Here is a 19584-nt window from a genome sequence, read left to right on the forward strand (position 1 = left end):
AGTTATACTCAATTTGTGATGAGGAAACTGACTCCTAATTAAAGTCATTTGTCACTTGGGAGTGAAATATGAATTCAGGTCCTGAGTTTCTAACAACTTTCAGATCAGTGGCTTAATTTTCTCCACAATCACCAGATTTTCATACATCTCTTTTTTTCTCTTTTAAGGATTTAGATTACATACTATTGGCTTAGAATGACTATTTCCCAAATCAAATATTTTGGTTGCATCTTCAAATTCCTTTACATAAAATGAACTAAAAAGAAACAGCTTTTCCACTTTGATTAGAGATATATTTACCTATATTTTCTTTCTTTTTTATTGAAGCTTTTATTTTTAATTTTAGGTAGTTAACATACAGTGCAATATTGGTTTCAGGAGTAGAATTCAGTGATTCATCACTTACATTCGACACCCAGTGCTCATCACAACAAGTGCCCTTTTCAATACCTATGGCCCATCTAGTCCATTTCCCACCCACCTCCCCCCATCAACCCTCAGTTTGTTCTCTACTGTTAAGAGTCTCTTGTGGTTTGTTTCCCTCTGTTTTTTTTTTCCCCTCAATTCCCATGTGCTCCTCTGTTTTGCTTCTTAAATTCCATATATGAGTGAAATCATATGGTATTTGTCTTTCTCTGATTGACTTATTTCACTTAGCATAATACATTCTAGCTCCATCCACATTATTGAAAATGGCCAGATTTCATTCTTTTTGATGGCTGAGTAATACCCCATTGTGTGTATGTATGTGTATATACAACATGTTCTTTATCCATTCATCAGTCGATGGACATTTGGGCTCTCTCCATAGTTTGGTTATTGATGATGGTGCTGCTATAAACATTGGGGCATATGTACCCCTTCGAATCTGTACTTTTAATCCTTTGGTTAAATACTTAATAGTGCAATTGCTGGCTTATAAGGCAGTTCTCACCTATATTTTAACTCCTTTTTTTACTTAGTTTTATTTTTTACATTAAAATCTGTCATCTTGGGGCACCTGGGTGGCTCAGTCGCACATCGAGCTCTTGATTTCGGCTCAGGTCATGATCTCACAGTTTGTGAGATGGAGCCTTGCAACAGACTCTGTGCTGATAGCATGAAGCCTACTTGGGATTCTCTCCCTCCCCCTCTCTCTGCCCCTCCCGTGCTCATTCTCGCTCTCCCTCTCTCTGTCAAATAAATAAGCATTTGAGAAATAAATCTATCATCCAGCTGGAGTTTATTTGGAGTGATATTCAATAAAGACATTTTTTTTCTCCAATATTTCATCAATTCTTCTAGGTTCCTTTACTGAAAGTCAATCACTGATTTTTATTCACTGATTTTATTCACTGTAGTTTATAAACTACATCCAAACTCAAATTGTGCTTTGTATCCTGCTCATTAAGAATCTGGTTTTGGAGGGAAAAAAAAAAAAAAAAGAAAAGAATATACAGAAGGGAAGCTGAGAGAAGAAATTCTTTTAAAAAGGAAAAGGAATGGAGGTGGATTAGGCCTGGAACATAGGCTGAAAAAACCTCCTAGGCCTATTTCTATTGGACTATTCATTTAAATCTTGTAGCCTGGGTACCTGTCTTTTTGAGGAGTGATATACGGCTATCCCTTTCTTGATAACAAATTTAACAAATTAATGATACAGTGAAACTACAGTCTCATAAGAAAGATTATGGACATAAGCATACTCACATAAAAAATCTGTTTTTGTATCAGTATCTCCTTTTAATTACTGTAGCTTTATAATAAGCTTTATTACCTGTTGGCACAAATACTCCTGTTTACTCATCACCCTCAGTAATTTCTCAGCTATTGTTTTTCACTTACACTTCCAGACTTGTATGTATCTTCATAAATTAATGGGAAAAAACTGGCATCTTAATTAAGACTTCTTGTCTAGAACCTGGGCATACCCTCATTAATTGATCTTCTTTTGTGCGTCCAAAGAGAAATGAGATCTGTATAATTCTTTTTTTCTTTTTTTTTTGGATTTGAATTTTTATTCGCTCTTTAAGTTACTAAATTTTAAAATCATAGTATGTAATTCTTACTAATTCTATTCGTAAATACTTTAAGTTTCTGTTCTGTGTGAATGCAATCATTTTTCTTACTATTCAGCCCCACATTTCTGCCTCTGGTAGAATTTCAATGGATAGAAAAATTAAGACTTTTACTTGTTCTTTGGACATCTGTTCCTAAAATGTTTATTTATCCTAGTCTAAACTATTCCTATTGAAAACAGTTTCTAAACATAGAAGTCCTATGACATCCTTGGCACATATCCAATGCTTTTTACTTGAAGTCTACTACAGAAATATCGCTTATTATAAAGCTTAAGAAAAATGACCTATCTCTAAATAATCCATTATTCACTCAGCTAGAATCTCCCTGAGGTTATTATTTTCTTGTACTCTTTGAACCTTCAGAAACTCAGCTCAGAAACTATTCCAAAAATCTAGAAATTATGTGGTATTTTTAAAATGTGCATGAACCCAGGAGTCAGAAGACCAGGGCCCCAGACTTGACTTGGCTACTTAGTATCATTATAATCTTGGTCATATTATTTCACCTTTCTAAGCTTTTGCCTTCCCTCTAGAAAAGAAAAGGCTGAATTAAATCTCAACCATGGGTATGTATCAGAAGCTACAAGAAAGTTGTTTTCATTTTTGTTCTCCCCTTCTCCTCCCGTAAAAATACTCACTGCCAGGGAAAAAGCTATCATGACAGACTTTTCTCCCCTGGCCAGACATGAATCTGGGGATCAGAATCGGAGAGCCCCGAGGTGAAAACCGGAAGGCCAGAATCCTGCAGGACCTCATCTGGCACACACATGTAGATCTAGGGCCTCTGGGAGGTAAACAGCAGCGTATCGATGCATAACTATCTTCTTTGCCTTCTAAGAAGCTGAGCAGAATCTAATACGTGGGCCGAACCCTCCATACCCTTGAAGCTGACGTGGTGGGGGAAGACAAGGACCAAAGAGGCTTCCTCCTAATATTTTAACTGGAGCTAACAGAGGCTCAGAGACGCTGAGAATGCTTTCCCTTCCTTGAGATAACTCTTTAAAACACCATAGCTGGGGCGCTTGGGTGGCTCAGTCGGTTGAGCGTCCGACTTCGGCTCAGGTCACGATCCGCGAGTTCGCGAGTTTGAGCCCCGCGTCGGGCTCTGGGCTGATGGCTCAGAGCCTGGAGCCTGCTTCCGATTCTGTGTCTCCCTCTCTCTCTCTGCCCCTCCCCCGTTCATGCTGTGTCTCTGTCTCAAAAATAAATAAACGTTAAAAAAAAAAAAAATTTTTAAAACACCATAGCTGTATGGCCCACCCTTAGTTAGCAGACAAAGAGATCTAACTGCACACTACAGATACCCAGCAGCCAGAGATAAAGAAAACAAATAAAAATATTTACCAAACATGAGCAGTAAACATCATTATAGGTTTCAGCACACCCAATCTATTTCAATTAAAACCAGAAACTAAACAAAGATGCAACCTCTTGCCTTATTATTCAACACTAGGTGGTTAAGGAAAAATATAAGATACAAAAAAATTATAATTGTTATAAATACTGAGAAAGAAACACAGCTTTCTATATTAAAGCAATAATCACCTAGAAAGGAAAATGGATAAAAAATCTTCTATTCACAAGTATAAAATAAGTTGTGATAAATTTAATAAGGAAAACATAGGATTTATATAGCAGAAACTACCAAAACTTTCTCTCTCTCTCTCTCTCTCTCTCTCTCTCTCTCTCTCTCTCTTTTTAAGCAATCTCTACACCCAACGTGGGGCTTGAACTCACAACCTTGAGATCAAGAGGCTCATGCTCTACTGACTGAGCCAGCCAGTTACCTCTACGAGAATCTCATAAAGAACATAAAAGATCTGAGCAAATGGAAAGACATATTTGTGGGTAAGAGCACTTGTTATTATAAGGGTTAATTCTCACAAAATTATTAATTATGACAATTCCAATTAAGATTTCAATACAATTTTTTTTAAAAGTTTTACTGGATAAAACCATCTTCAAGTATACATAAGGAAGAATAAATAGCTCCCAAAAGTTAAAAAAAAATCATTTTTAAAAAATACAAAGAATATTTTCTAAATCAGAAGACAACATAACTATAATTAGAACACATTATAACTGTATCTGAAACATTACATCGAAATATAAAATGACTATATTAGACCATAATATAATAGTCAGTAAACATAAGTAAAAATAAATTGGATTAATGTAAAAGATTAGACAGCCTCCCCAAAATCCCAGTATAAGCATTCAACATGGGCAAAAACAGAAGAAAGGGGATGATTTATTTAGTAATAATGTTTGAATATCACCTGACCATTCAACTGAAAAAAAACAAATACACTATACTCAAAAACCAGATGAACAGGATGTTGAAAATTAATTTTAAGTTTTTAAAAAAATTTTTAAGAAAAAAATTCATAGGAGTCCACATACAGAATCCAGGGCAGAGGAAACTGTTGGCTAAGATAGAAAACCTAAAATTATTCTAAAAGGATGAATACATTCAACCAAGTAAAAATTTTTTGATATTTATTAGGCAAACAATACCATAAACAAGACAGGACCAAGTCGGAAAAAAATATAATGCAGATGACAGCTAACATAAAGTATTCAAAAGGGCACTTAGCAATTAACAAGAAAAAGACAACACAATAGAGAAAAACTGGCAAAACTATATATAATTAGTCAATTCATGTAAGAATAAATCTAAGAAGACAACATATGAAAAAACATTCAAACTTTGTAGTATCCAGAAAATGCAAATTAAGGTAGCAATAAGCTTTCATTGTACACACACCAGACTGGCAAATATTAGAACAAGTAATCTATCATTGGCAAGATATAGGGAAACTGACCACTTAACCGACTGCTGATGGAAATGTAACATCCACCTAAGTACAGTCTGGAATGCTGAACAAAAAGACGAGTATTCTGGCTCCTATAGCACAGCACTACAGATATTAATTTCTTTGATCTACAAGCTTTCCATGCAACTCTCTGATTAGAATTTAGTTCTGTATGACCTACCCCACAAGGAGAGGAAAGAATGGCCCGCCAGCTCAAGCATTAACACCCACTTGGCACATTTCTCATTGTAAATTAGTAGATTGGCAAACATAAAAACTTGTCTCTGTCAGACTGTTTATTACAATTCTACCTCCTGAAAAAGATTTCATATCCACTCTCAGCATTAAGGCAAAGTCAAGTTTTGTGACCTGATCCCAGTCTTTGCTGGCCTTCTCTGGCAATTCCTTAAATCACAATCAAAATCTTTGGAGTGAGGCCCAGGCATCTGTATGTTTTTGAAGACTCCCCAACATGACTCTCATGTGCCGCCAAGGTTGAGAATCATTACCTTAAACTATTCTTTTAAAGTGGAACAGTTGGTTCTGTGCAATAATTTTACTTAAAACTAATTTTGATCAATAAAAAGTTTCAAAAGTACCATAAATAAGGAAACCTGTTTATATAATAACCACAAATAACATCCATCAAGCAATTTGGAGCTTGTTAAATAAATGCACATCAGGGGCAAAGCTCTAGGAAGCAAAGCAGAGGATCAATAAAACAATTCAAAAACCTAATCTTAAAAAATCATATGTGGTTCTCCCCGCTCATACTAGAACTCTTGAACTGATTTTTCTCTTGTGCTTTCAGCCACTTTACTCACTGACTCGTGCCCCACACCACACACCCTGGAGCCCCATCAGTCCTCTGCCTTTCATTATCTGTGATTTCAAAGGGTGAGGCTTCATTGATGAGAACTTGAGAACCATCAATTCCTCCCCGTGCCTTATATCCTGTATCTGGTCACCAAACCCCATCTTAGTGAAGGGAATCTCCCCCCGCCGTCTTTTTCCCGCATGATTAAGCTTCATCTCTATGATACCCTATGTAGACTGTAGAAATGCGTGCCTCTGTACTCTGCATAAAAATGCACCACTAACCTTACCCTCAAGAATGTCACTAAGGCCACTTTATTGGAATCATCATTTTCTTTTCTTCCACAGTCTCCCTACAATAAGAATGACTCATTCACATATTGCTACAAAATTTTATGTGAAGCTTTTAAGTTTTTCCATTTTTTTCAGACTTCATTTTTTTTTTTTTTTTTAAGAGCAGTTTTAGGTTCACAGCAAAACTGAGAGAAGGAACGGAGATTTCCCATGCACCTTCCGCTCCCCACATGCACAGCCTCTCCCATGATCAACAGCCCCTACCAGCATGGTATATTTGTTACAGTTGACAAACGTATCCTGACACGTCATTATCATCCAAAGTCCATCATTTACCTTACAGTCCATTCTTGGTGTTTTATACTCTATGGGTTTGAACAAATGCATCCACCAACAAAGAACACTGAGAGTAGCTTCACTGTCCCCCCCCCCAAATCCTCTGAGCCCTACCCATTCATCTGTCCCTCCTCCCAACCCCTGGCTACCACTTTTCTTATTGTGTCCATAGTTTTACCTTTTCCAGAATGTCCTATAGTTGGAATCCTACTGTATGTAGCCTTTTCAGACTGGCTTCTTTCATTTAGTAATAATACATTGAAGTTTCCTACAAATCTCTTCATGCCTTGAAAGCTTGTTTCATTTTAGCACTTAATACTATTCCATTGTCTGGATGCACCACAGTTTATCCACTCCCCTACTGAAGGACATCTCTGTTGCTTCCAAGTTTTGGCAAGTATGAATAAAACTGCTCTAAACATCAGTGAAGATTATTTTAAACAAAACAAATATCCATTTAATGCATCTAATGTAAATTTGTATTTGCCATTATTTATAGTGTTATGTTAATGGATATTAGTTCATCCTTCATTTTTATATTTTCGCTACTTTCTGTATCACGTGCCAATAAATATATGTATTGTTTCTAAAACCATTCATATGATTTTCTACTATGAACCACCATCACATTTCCAATTCATTATCTTCTAGTAGAAATAGGTCTGATGGTTAGGAATTTGTCTTCTATAGTCTTCCCCAAACAGACTTCTTAATTTTCTTGTTCTAAAAACCCTTAAAACTTTACTCATTTTAGCAAATGTTTTAAATTGGGAAACAGCATGCTTAAACCAACTAGTAGACTCAAAATAAAGTTGGAATAAATTCCTCTTAGGCAATGTCCTCTGACATCATGCATTAACAGATTAGGAGGAGGAATAATCAAGAGAACATATTCAGGGTGCCTGAGTATCTCAGTCGGTTAAGAATCCAGCTTCGGCTCAGGTCATGATCTTGCAGTTTGTGAGTTCAAGCCCTGCCTCGGGCTCTGTGCTGACAGCTCAGAGCCTGGAGCTTGCTTTGGATTCTGTGTCCTCTCTGCCTCTCCCCCCATTCATACTCTGTCCCTCCCTCTCAAAAATAAACATTAAAAAAAAATTTTTTTGAAAGAGAACATAACCCAGTCCATCCTGCAAAAGGCTAGCAAACTGTGTCTTATCAATGTGATAATGAGATCGTACACATGGTTACTTCCAGAAATGAAGTCTAAAAGAGTATGGACAGTATTGCAACAAGCCAGAACCCAATGATTTGGGGCTTAGCCATGACAGTAGGCCAGATACCTATCAGGTGTCATATTTAAAATATTTAGCAATTAGTACAGAGGGGCAATTAGAACGGACTCTGACTATAAATACCACTACAGCCATAAGGATGTATAATGGCTGAATATCAACAATGTTGGAGGTAATAAGAAATCTAGGAATGGAGGCAGAGTATAACAGGTAAAAAGCACCACAGAGATCAATAGAAAAAAAACAACAACAAAAACAATGGAAGAACAACAGGTGTTATGTTAGCAAACATATTATTCATAGTCTAAGAACAGGAAATACAAGGACATGCACTAAGGGAGGTAGATCTCATCATTAAAAAGGTACATCAGCAGCAATTGATTCTCTTCGAGTCCTTATTTTTTGTTTTTGTATGAAAACTTCATTCCCTTGAGGAGCAAAAGCAGAGTCCTGTATTTGAAAGAAATAGAGTTGCCAGAGAGTTTGACAAAGCAAGGCTCAGGAAGGAAAAAACACCCATTAGTAGAGGTGGAGCTCTGACTTCCATTCTTTGCACAAGAAGGAACCGCAGCCTGGACACTAGAACTGAAGAGTAGAGTCAGGCCAAAGCTCATGGTGAGGGGGGCTGATGCGAGTTGGGTGGACTAGTGAGCTCGGGCTCTCCAAAACTCACCATCTTAGCACAGGATAGGAACCAGGGCCTGATAACAAGATGGGAGTTTAGACACAACTAGAACAGAAGGTACGCACAGGGGAAGGTTATGACATCCAGGTTTATGAAACAGCAGGTCTGAAACTTACCACAGATATTACCACTGTCCTTTTGAATAATCTTAGATGCCTATGAATACCAGGACCATCTGTTTAGATTTTCCCAATTTTGAAATTTCTATCTCATTATTAAACTATGTGTCTTCATTCTAATACTTACCAACATAAAACTTCCAAACAAACCGTGAAACCAAATACTTAATGAGTTGGAGAATCAGCTGTACTTCTCACAAAACAAAATGTTCAGTCTTGAAAATAAAGTTTCTCTGTCAAATGAGGTAGACCTGGCTTAAGGAGTTAGAATATATATATCTCTTTTTTAATGGATAAAGCAGGCCCATGATTCCTAAATTCAAAGATGCCTACAGCTAGGAACTCTAAATTCAGGGACCATCACAGAGTTCACACTGTTCATTTAGCACAATGAGTTGGCCTCCTTGTCTAGGCTTCATTTCCTAAAGTAGACAGATTTCTCTGAGGGATGAGAGAATATTTTGGCAATAAGCAATAGATGATTCTTTTCTACTGTGATCAATATGAATTCTCGATGGATACGTCTCTGAAATTAATGTCAATTGAGAACATTAATTACCTTGCCATATTCATTTATAGAATCCAAGTTAAAAATCTCCTTCACCTCCCATATCTATTGTTCCCACCTCTTAAATATTTCTCATATCCATGATTCAATGAGTAAAGATTTTGTGAAACACTCAGAAGAGTACCTAATATGGTAAACATTATAGGTATGTTTGCTAAAAGAAAGAAAAAAAAAAAGGAAAAAAAAGAAATGAGTTTTCTTCATTTGTTCAACCTTCATCTCACGTCTGGTCTACTGCAGTAGCCATCCACCTACATATATGGTCCCTCCCTCTCTCACCCCCACCACCCCTATTCCACGAAAAACATAAGTCTGATAAAAATCACCCTAACTACGGTCACAAAATCCATCAGTGGTTCTCCATTTGTTTTAGGGTTAAGACCAAAATTAATAACAAAGTCTTCACAATTACATGAGCTCTGACCCCTACCTTTCCAACTCATTCCCATGCTTCTCTGCTCCAGCCAAATTGGCCATATTTCCTCCACTGCCCAGCACGGGATATCCCTTCTGTCCACCCACCCTTCCTCCAAACTGTTAATCCTGTCTTCCTTCAGATTTTGCTGAAGTATCACTAGAGATCAGGGAAGACTTTAAATTGATATATGAAGGATTAAAGGATGTTAAAGAATTTGGTGTGTAATGTACAATAATAACTATACTCTGTTGGAAATACTGGATTAACAATATTTTGTTGTATGTTTTTAAGTTAATTTACTTTGAGAGAGAGAGAATGAGTGCTGGAGAGGGGAAAAGAGAGGGAGAGAGGGAGAGAGAGAGAGGGAGAATCCCAAACAGGCTCCACATTGCCAGTGCAGAGCCTGATGCAGGGCTCAAACTCATGAACTATGAGATCATGACCTACGCTGAAATCTCGAATTGGACACAACCAACTGAGCCACCCAGGCACCCTATTGTGCTGTATTTCTGAAAGTTACTAAGAGAGTTAAGTCTTAAAAGTTTTCATTGCAAGGAAAAAAATTCTATGTGAGGTGATGGATGTTAATTAATCTTATTATGGTAATTGTTTTGCTATACACACACACACACACACACACACACACACACATAAAATCATGTTGTATACCTTAAACTTATACAATGTGATACATCAATTATATCTCAATAAAACTGGGGTGGGGGGAGTTTGGGTGTATATTGGGGGTGGGTTCTTACTGCTCTTTAACTTATCTGAACCCCAATTTACTCATCTAATAAAAAAACAGCAACTTATCGACAGATGAGTAGATAAACAAAATGTGGTATATCCATACAACAGAATATTCAGTCATAAAAAGTAATGAAATACCGATAAATAGATGAATCTTCGAAATATGCTAAGTGAAAGAAGATAGTCACAAAAGAACCCTATTAGGATTCCAGTTACATGATGTGTCCCGGAATAGGCAAATCCCTAGAGACAGACAGTAAATTAGTGAGTACGAGGTTCCTTTTTGGGGTAATGAAAATGTTCTACAATTAGAGAGTGGTGATCATTGTACAGCTTGGTGAATAAAAAACTATATAATGTGTAAGCTATACACATTTTTAAAAGGATGACTTTATGGTATGTGAATTGTATATACGTTACATTGTATCATAAACCTATTATTTTTAAAACAACAATGATAGTTTGCCCCAAATTTTTAAGATGATTATGTGAGATTTAACAAACATATGTCCACATAATTTGGACTGTACACACACACACACACACACACACACACACAAATATGTACTTACCACAATAACAGGACTATAATTACCTCAATGCATGGTAAGTAGAATTATTTTAATCAAGTGACATACAAATTTTAACTGAAATTTAGACAAATGCATAATTAGCCTTTTGGGGTTGACATTTACTATTTTTGCAATCCAGGAAAAACATCATTGAGCATTAAAAACTCTACGAACTTTGCTCATTGTGCAAAAACTCAAGTAATTTATGCAAATTTAGTTTCTTAACATTCCATATCTTATTCATATTTTAATTAACAAAAACCATGGTTAAAATAAGTCAATTTATCTCTTCTATGCCTGGGATGACAAATGACTTTTTTGAAACACTAGCTGTCTTAAAATTATGTATGCAAAATAAATTCTATAAATATGTTTACAAGAGGTATTCTATTGATAATAAATGCATCTGTGCCCTTAACAATGCCAATACATAACTGGATACATCTTAGTACTGAATCCTGCATTGTCTTATCAATTTTAGGGAACTAAGCCAATCTTTTAATGATAACATCCTCACCACACAGCTGGTTTAACAGAATGTTCCTGATTCAGTTTTTAAAAGAAGTAAGGCCTAAAACTGTTGGCACAAAGACAAAACCCTGAATTTAGGCCATATGAATGTCACTTCATTGTTGTTACTGAAAGAAATAAGCTCAACTATAATCAAACTTCAGCAGCACTGCATCAACATTCTGCCAGCTAAGCAGGCCTTGAAAACAGAGGGCCTCTGGCGATTAATATAAAACGCAGCATTGAACAATAATACGAACCGTGGGAAATGCATCTTATAAACATGAAACATTATTATTTAATGATAAACAATTATAACGTGCACTGCTATTAAGTTATGTTCAACGACAAACATTTAATTTTTCTTTTTTCTTCAAGAAGAGTAAGGGCAACATGTGAAATATATAATTTATTTAATGGAAAAATTATTTGCCTTTTTTTTTTATATACAAAGGCTATTAATAAATCAGATTTTTCTGTCCTTCCTGAGAAATTCACTAAATAGAGTTTAGTGAAATGCTAAAATTTTTTGAAATCGCTAAGGTTTCATTTTATAAATTGCTGCTTCAGGAACTACTCCCCTTAGAGACATTACTAGTATAATAATGAACACCAGTATAAGAGGGACCATATATTTATCCTTCTACCCTTTTTCCTATTAGGAATCCATTCCAACAAAAATGATTGCATCCCCAAGCTTTATCTTACCTGCCTGCACAGTTACCAGAACTTAACTAAACATTAAGTATACAAAGAAGTATTGAGTATGTAAAGAACAAAAAAAAACAAACTATGTCCTCCAGGGGCTTATACTATAAGCTTTTTTACTGTAAGTAAAAAAGAAAGACACGAATGAGGTGATATATGTAATGATACCATGATGTTTAAGGTGAAGAACAGAACAGATGAAGCATTAAGTGTCTGGTGAACTCAAGAAAAGATGGGTCTTCCAAGGTGAAGAAGAGTTAGTTGTGAAGCAGACATAAGGGCTGAGGGGGGCTAAGAGGATGTGCATCCCAGGCAAAGGAAGCGGCAAATACGAAAGCCCAACACACTTCAGGAGCTGGGCAAGCACAGCAAGAGAGGAGACACAAAACGAGCAGGGGCTGGATGACAAAAGGTTTCATTCCATAGGGGAGAGAAAGACTATGATGGAGGGGAGAGATTTTAAGAGTGGGCTTCTAGAAGGAGCCTTTGGCAGCAACGTGTAAGAGGCTAACAGGAAGCTATGGCAATAATCCGGATGATAATGAAGAGAGGCCTGAACTAAGTTAAGTGGCTACGGCATCAGAAGGCAGGAGAGACTAAGGAAACTGTACAAGGTAGGATGACGCGTCTTGATAATCAGTGGGGAGTAGGTGGTGTAGGGGTGACAGGGGGCTGTTGACCGACACCTGCTTCCTGGCTCAGGGAGACTGTGGATGGCAGTACTGTCTACCACGATAGGGAACATCTTGTCATTCAAAATGAAACTCAGTCTCCTTCCCTCTACATCTTCTCTGTGTCTCCTGTGGTTCAATAGGATTCCTCTGGTCTTTGTACTCCCCATTCTTTTCACATGGAACAGTCACGTGGTAAGTCATAATGCATACACAGCAGTGCTCATTTAACTTCCTTACTGTTAGCCTTACATGCACGTTTACTCTCTGACTAGAAGCTCCTTATGCACAAAGACCTCATCTACTTGTGACAGTACAGTATGTGCTCCATCAAGGCTGGCTGATTCAAGAGCCGGATTATGGAAACAACCCTAGGAAGAAACAGATAACCACCGTCCTTTTCTAGGGTTTTAAAAATACTTTAATCTTCTCTCTCTCCTTTTTAACTATAACAGGGGAAGGGAAGATTTTAAAAAGTCATCCACAGATACTGGCAAAAGAAAAAATTCTCCCACTTTCCAGGGCTAGGACAGACCTAGTTAGGGCCTTATTGAACAGTGAGATTTGTCTTCTCAATATTAACCTATTGCTTTACAACTGTAAAAACACCTCCAAGAGATATGTGCCATGAACATCCAAGGGCAACGGGATGCCCACAAACTGAATCATCATATTACAAAGGGCCAACAGCAAAGGTTTTACAAACATCTGTTTTTGGTTCACTTTTGGATTAAGGGAATGTGATTACATGAGATTTGGCTGTGGCTGGTTACAGGGTTCAGGCAAAGACATGTAGAAATGTTTAAATGGTCACAAAACAAAACAACCACATAATTCACAAGTATCTAAGCAAACTAAATTTTTACAAAAGCTGCTGTAATATTAAATGCACTGTTTCTATAGAAGAACCTATTACGTATAGCTTCATTCTCACTATAAAACTCACTATTTTTAAAAAGTACATGGCAAGGATGGGGGAAGGAGAAATGAGGGGGAAAGAAAGAATAGAAACCATAGTCTATTTTATTAAAATGCATTCTGTATTACCCTTTCAAGTAGTAAAAGTATTTAATTTAAATTAGCAATTATCTTTCAATTATAATTCTCAATATTTTAATTCACTTAGAAACTTTCCTAGAACTAGGATAACTTTCTGCCATCTGGCACAACAATATCTCCATATGGAAGAATTACTTACAGATCAGAAATAAAAGAAATACGGAGATTGTAAATGCAGTATATTTGGCAATACAAATACAAATCTCCTCAAATTATATTCTAGAAGGCTTTACCTTAAGAGGTTTTCTCTCTTCTATATCAACATTTGGTCCTTTGTATTATTTACTTACAAAATAAAACTACACTAAATAAATATTTTGGTAAGGAGTTAACTGGAAAAAATTAAATTTAGTCTTTCATATTTTATTCATTAGTTTGCTCAGACACTGGCAGCACAGTTGGGAGTAAGAACAACTAGGTTCTAATTCTAGTTCTTTGCCACTGTATGACCTTGGAAAAGTCACATTTTTTCTAGATTTCTTTTTTCTCTGGGCAAAACAGACATTATAACAGAATCATTGCTTGATTAATTCATTAGATTGATATCATATTATTGCGATAATTTTGCAAAAAAAAAAAAACAGACTATGGTAATAAATCACTTCTATAAGTACTTTCAGATCTTCAGAGTAAAGTACCACTGGAAAACACTGGAAATACTGAACAAAATCAGTATTTCTGCCAAAACCACAGATTGGAGAGTTATGGACAAAATAGTCACTCGGTGACATTAGTTTTACTGACCTCCCTGAACTTTGAATGTTCTTTATCAGAAAATTCACTGTATAAGAGAAAATTACTCATTGTAACTTCAATTATAGTAATAGGGGAAAGTTATGCTCATTATATTAAATGGTCTGACGCCTTCAGATAGCTGATGTTGCTTCAAACAAACATTTTGTACCAACAGAACTGTGGAATAATACTGGTATCTGATAACCCTGCAAAGATCAGAGTCTATTTTTCATTTCTCCCCCTTTTATTTGACCAACTGAGAGAAACTTTGCCAGAATGACACAAATTCGCAAGAAAACCAACGCTGGTAAATTTCAGTCAACGACTATTTAACAACTGCCCAGTGTGTACACAGCTAGATCTGTCTCACTGATTACCATCCAAGAAAATACTCCTCGTGTTATTTTCAACAGCTTTTCTTCTATTTGGACTGGTCTAAAGAATTAGCATGCAAGGAATGGCAATGATCATACATCAGCATTTCTCCCATTTGGGAACGTATATACTTACAGCTGCTGCTCCAGGACTTTAACAAGGACTTTATGCTAATTTCAAAAAACACAGAATCCTGTAGGCTCAACATTGTGTCTCAACTGGCTACAGCAGCAGCAGCAGCAGCAGCAACAGCAGCAGCAACAGCAGCAGCAGCAGCAGCAGCAGCAGCAGCAACGGATTTGTTGATCTATCTCTCCAAGCCGCTGTCCCTTCCCCTCTCGCAGGCGGCGAGTTTTGGCCCACAGTGCCTTGGCTTCATTACCATGCAGTCTCGCAGTGACGCACAACTATAGTGGAAACGCTGCTGAATGCAGATGAACTATCCAGTTGAATAAAAGCTTACAAGTTTATTACAAGTGCCCTGAAGGACATCATCACCTTTCCTTAGGTAGGCATACACGTGGCCACAATTATCTTCTCTGCTTATGTTCCTGTTACCAGTTTTGATGAGCTGTGTCTCTGGCCGCCTTTAGTATAGTCACTGCTAGTAAACAGACAAGGGTAGAGCTCTGCCCTTGGGTGCTAACTTTTCTCACTAAGGGTCTTAGAAATAAAAACAAATTCAGGTTTAGCATAAGATCTTTAAATCTTTTCCTGTAATAGCTGACCAAAAAAAAAAAAAAAAAAAAAAAAAAAAAAATCAGTGGTATTTATTGCATCCCAGTAGCAGTTTTCTCTAGGCGATTTTAGTAGTAAATTCTCTCCACCCTTCTACACATCCAGGCAGTAAGCAGTGCCTTTCTCAGCATGCTTATGATGAGAGAGTCCCCTGCCTCACTTAACCCACCAGAGAGAACGCTGGCTAAAGGGATGAAAAGATGATGTAATGAACACTGTGGCTGAGCCCCCACCAGCCCTCTAAAACTGCTCAGCTCAGGACAAAGTTTCCTCTGCGGCATGCAACTTATTCAAAAGAGGGAACTCTATTATAATAATGGGATTATTTCAAAACATAGGGCCTTCTATTCTTAATGTAGCACATAGTTCCCCTAGAAAATCTTACAGTCAGAATATCCATGAACAGCGAGAAATCTTCTGGTCAAATAAAATGCACATTTTAAGAACTTTATTCCATAGAAACTTCTGAAACTGGAAACGGACACTCTTACAAGCCTAACGGCTCTTCAAAATAGTGGGAAAGTTTCATAATCAAAACAAATAATACGTGACTGTCAGAAGTGTCTTGACCTCATAATTAGTTTACTGCGACTCTGAAGGTCAATGGAACACGTGTTTTTCCATATGTGCAATACATTTGAATTGACCCACTTTTGCTATTACATCCTTGAAAACACTACAAGGAAGGAGTAAATTCAGTGATCAAAGTCGTAACTGAATAGATTTATTCATAACCAAATGGCTCGGCACTGTGTTAAAAGCTAAAAGAACATATGCACTTCCATACCCTAAGGGAAAAAGATAATCCTACCCTTTAAGACATACTCAGTGGTAACAGTATTGCTGGGAGTTTCATTGGAAGCTTGTACTTCTTCAGAGTAGTTCAAGAAACATGGAATAAGTCTGGGCCACTCCTAGTCCTGAACAGGCCCCAAACCTAATTCAAAGCAGGGCTGCAAAAAAGCTAATCACACAGAACCACCCCCCCCACCCCCCCCCCCCCCCCCGCCAATACCAAAATACATTGTTTGAACACATCTTCTTGATCAGAGACATCTCAGGATCAGTTAAGAGCAGGGTTTCCCCTGGTCAAATGAAATATAAAAGACTCACAGTGTTGCGTGAATAAACAGCATTCCCCGGTCCAAAAACACTACCTCCTACAATCCATTCTTGTACATTAACAATGTGTATCAACAACCAAAAGGTTCTGAGTTGTACACAGACCAGTTTGATATTTCTTTTTCATTAAAGCAGTCCCCAAAGTGATTTGACAATACAGTCGTCTTGTCATCAAACAGCTGTTAACAGATTGAGGGAATAAGCTGATCTAGACCTAAGCAAAGTATACCATTAAATGCCCAGACTCAGAAGTGAACCATGTCAGAGGCACCTGGGTGTCTCAGTCAGTTAAGCATCAGGTCATGATCTCACAGTTTCGTGTGTTCAAGCCCCGAGTTAGGCTCTATGCCGACGGCTGTAGAGCCTGCTTGGAATGCTCTGTCTCCCTCTCTCTGCCCCTCCCCTGCTCACTCTCTCTCTCTCTCTCTCTCACTCAAAACAAATAAATAAACATTTAAAAAAAAGAAAGAAAGAAAGAACTGAACCATATCAGCACGCAGGCAACTCAGGAGGCATATGCCAAGATATTCTGCCTTATTTTTCTACCCCTATTGAGGTAAGCCTACTAGCCTCACACAAATCTTAAAAGCTAATAATATTTGGCTATAATGTCTCACCAAAGTAGTCAAGGTTCATTCCTAGTGAACCTTTAAAGACTGTAACAAGCAAAACTGTCATATAGAACATCAGAGTATGAGAACTTTTTTGAGAGTGGGGGTAGAGGTTAAAAGGTAATTTTCTTATACTGTTAAAAAATGTATTTTCTTCTGCTTAAATTTTGCCTACACGGATATGAAAGAATATAGAAGAACCTAAAGTTTCTGTTATATCTATCTAATCAGCCTGTTACCCTATATATACAGCCAAAGCAAGTCAATAGTTTCTCTGGGGCATAGATGGATAAAATTAATTTCAGGGTTTATCTTGGAAGTTCCGCTTTATACCAGGATTTCCTTAGAGACAAAGGGTGAGTGAAAATGGCACTTTCTATATATATGGGAAATAATTCAACAGGCCTGACTATATGGGCAGAGCCTGGGCTCTGAACTTTATTCTGAAATGCAAATAACACAATAAGTAGCATTACTACTCCAAATAGTAATCATAAATTTAACAAAGTTTAATGGAATAAGTATTTCTTTTCTAATGCTTCTCAAACTTGTATCACCCAAATCACTCAAGTATTAATCAGAAGAACTACATATTCACCCATAACGATATATGTACCCAACAATACTTTTGGAAGACCCCAGGGTAGCAGAGACCTACTGTATTCTGAACTCTTTCTCAATCTCTCAATTACTAGTCATATTTTTACACTACACAAGTAGCACTCCTATCATTCTTCAAGTGAGTTCTCTATTTTAACCTATCAATGAATCACAGAAATACATACGTAGCCTAGAGCTTATTGTGAGTTTGCCAAAGACCAGTCAAAATACCAGTCCTCGGGGCACCTGGGTGACTCAACTGGTTAAGCGTCAGACTTCAGCTCTGGTCACAGTCTCACGGTTCTTGAATTTGAGCTCCGAGCCGGGCTCTCTGCTGTCAGCACAGAGCCTGCCTCAGATCCTCTGTCCTCCTCTCTCTCTGCCCCTACCCCGCTGATGTGCACGCACCCTCTCTCCAAAATAAATAAACATCTTAAAAATATATATCGGCCCTCTATTTTATTCTGTCTATAGATTCGGAATTCTCCAGGTTGTATCATACATATGTATTTTTTGGTATCCTCACCATAGAAAGATAGCCAGAGAAATCATTTCTTGAGGGCATATCCTTGGCAGAATAGAAAAATCCATTTTGGATAATTTTCTTTAACAATACTCCTCTCCACCTTTTAGATTATAATATATTAAAGAATGATTTTAAAATGATAAGATCTCAGGGGTGCCTGGGTGGCTCCACTGGTTAAGTGTCAGACTCTTGATTTCAGCTAAGGTCATGATCTCATGGTTTGTGGGATCGAGCCCCATGTTGGGCTCCACACTGACAGCTTGGAGCCTGCTTGGGATTCTCTTTCTCTCTCTGCCCCTCGCCTGTTCATGCCCTCTAAAAATAAATAATTTTTTTAAAAAGGGGGGTAAGGTTTTAAAAATATAAATAAATCTATTAATTTTTAAAATGCTAAGATTTAGAATTTTTAAAATTCTTTAATGTTTACTTATTTTTGACAGACAGAAAGAGAGAGAGGGAGAGAGAGAGAGAGAAAGAAGGGAGGGGTAGAGGGTGAGGGAGACACAGAATCCGAAGCAGGCTCCAGGCTCTGAGCTGTCAGCACAGAGTCTGACACGGGCTCAAACCCACAACTGCGAGATCATGACCTGAACCAAAGTCAGACACTTAACTGACTGAACCACCCAGGTGCCCCTTTAATGTTTACTTATTTTGGGAGAGAAAGAGTTCTCCAGCAGGGGATGGGCAGAGAAAGAGGGGGGAAAGAGAGAGAGAGAATTCCAAGCAAGCTCCATGCTGTCAGAGCAGAGATGGACATGGGGCTCAGTCTCACGAATCATGAGATCATGACCTGAGCCAAAATTACAAGTCACACACTTAACTGACTAAGCCACCCAGACGTCCCAAGATTTAGAATATTTTTAAGAATTTCATACTTTCAATATTACCAGCCTTTTGCTGGGATCTTCTTGGTCTGGGGCAGATAATATAAAGCACTGCATACAGAAGATGGCTAAGGCAGTTCTCTTGCCCTCAAGGAGTTAGAAAGTAAGTTTCCCTCTTCCTTTTAATCAATTTCCATTTAATTCTACACTCTTTTCACTGGCACTTTAAGGATTCACGGAATTAGTTACTTGCTTTACATTTCTAAGTAGAAGGAAGACAGAGGTACATTCTAACACACCAAAGGAATGTGTACCAGGAAAAATAATATATCTTTCAAAAATATTCCATTTAGGTATAGGTTCTGAACAAAATGTTCCTCAATATATAACGAAGTTTGGATTTAACAGAATATCATACAATTCACTAAAATTTATC

The 19584-nt window shown here is 37.4% G+C and overlaps 1 protein-coding gene across 6 annotated transcripts in view; it reads right to left on the reverse strand.

The window, feature by feature from the left end:
* FRYL (FRY like transcription coactivator) overlaps nucleotides 1-19584 on the reverse strand; it is a 269670-nt gene that overhangs the window by 158838 nt on the left and 91248 nt on the right. Inside the window, exon 4 of one of the 6 annotated variants that reach the window (XM_049631998.1) lies at nucleotides 5983-6045. The exons of the other annotated variants lie outside the window; for them this stretch is intronic. The gene's annotated coding sequence lies outside the window, so the exon portion shown is untranslated. The remainder of the gene's footprint in view (nucleotides 1-5982; nucleotides 6046-19584) is intronic. 6 annotated transcript variants of the gene reach the window in all.

Source organism: Panthera uncia, chromosome B1 (assembly GCF_023721935.1).
Source record: "Panthera uncia isolate 11264 chromosome B1, Puncia_PCG_1.0, whole genome shotgun sequence".
Taxonomy (NCBI): domain Eukaryota; kingdom Metazoa; phylum Chordata; class Mammalia; order Carnivora; family Felidae; genus Panthera; species Panthera uncia.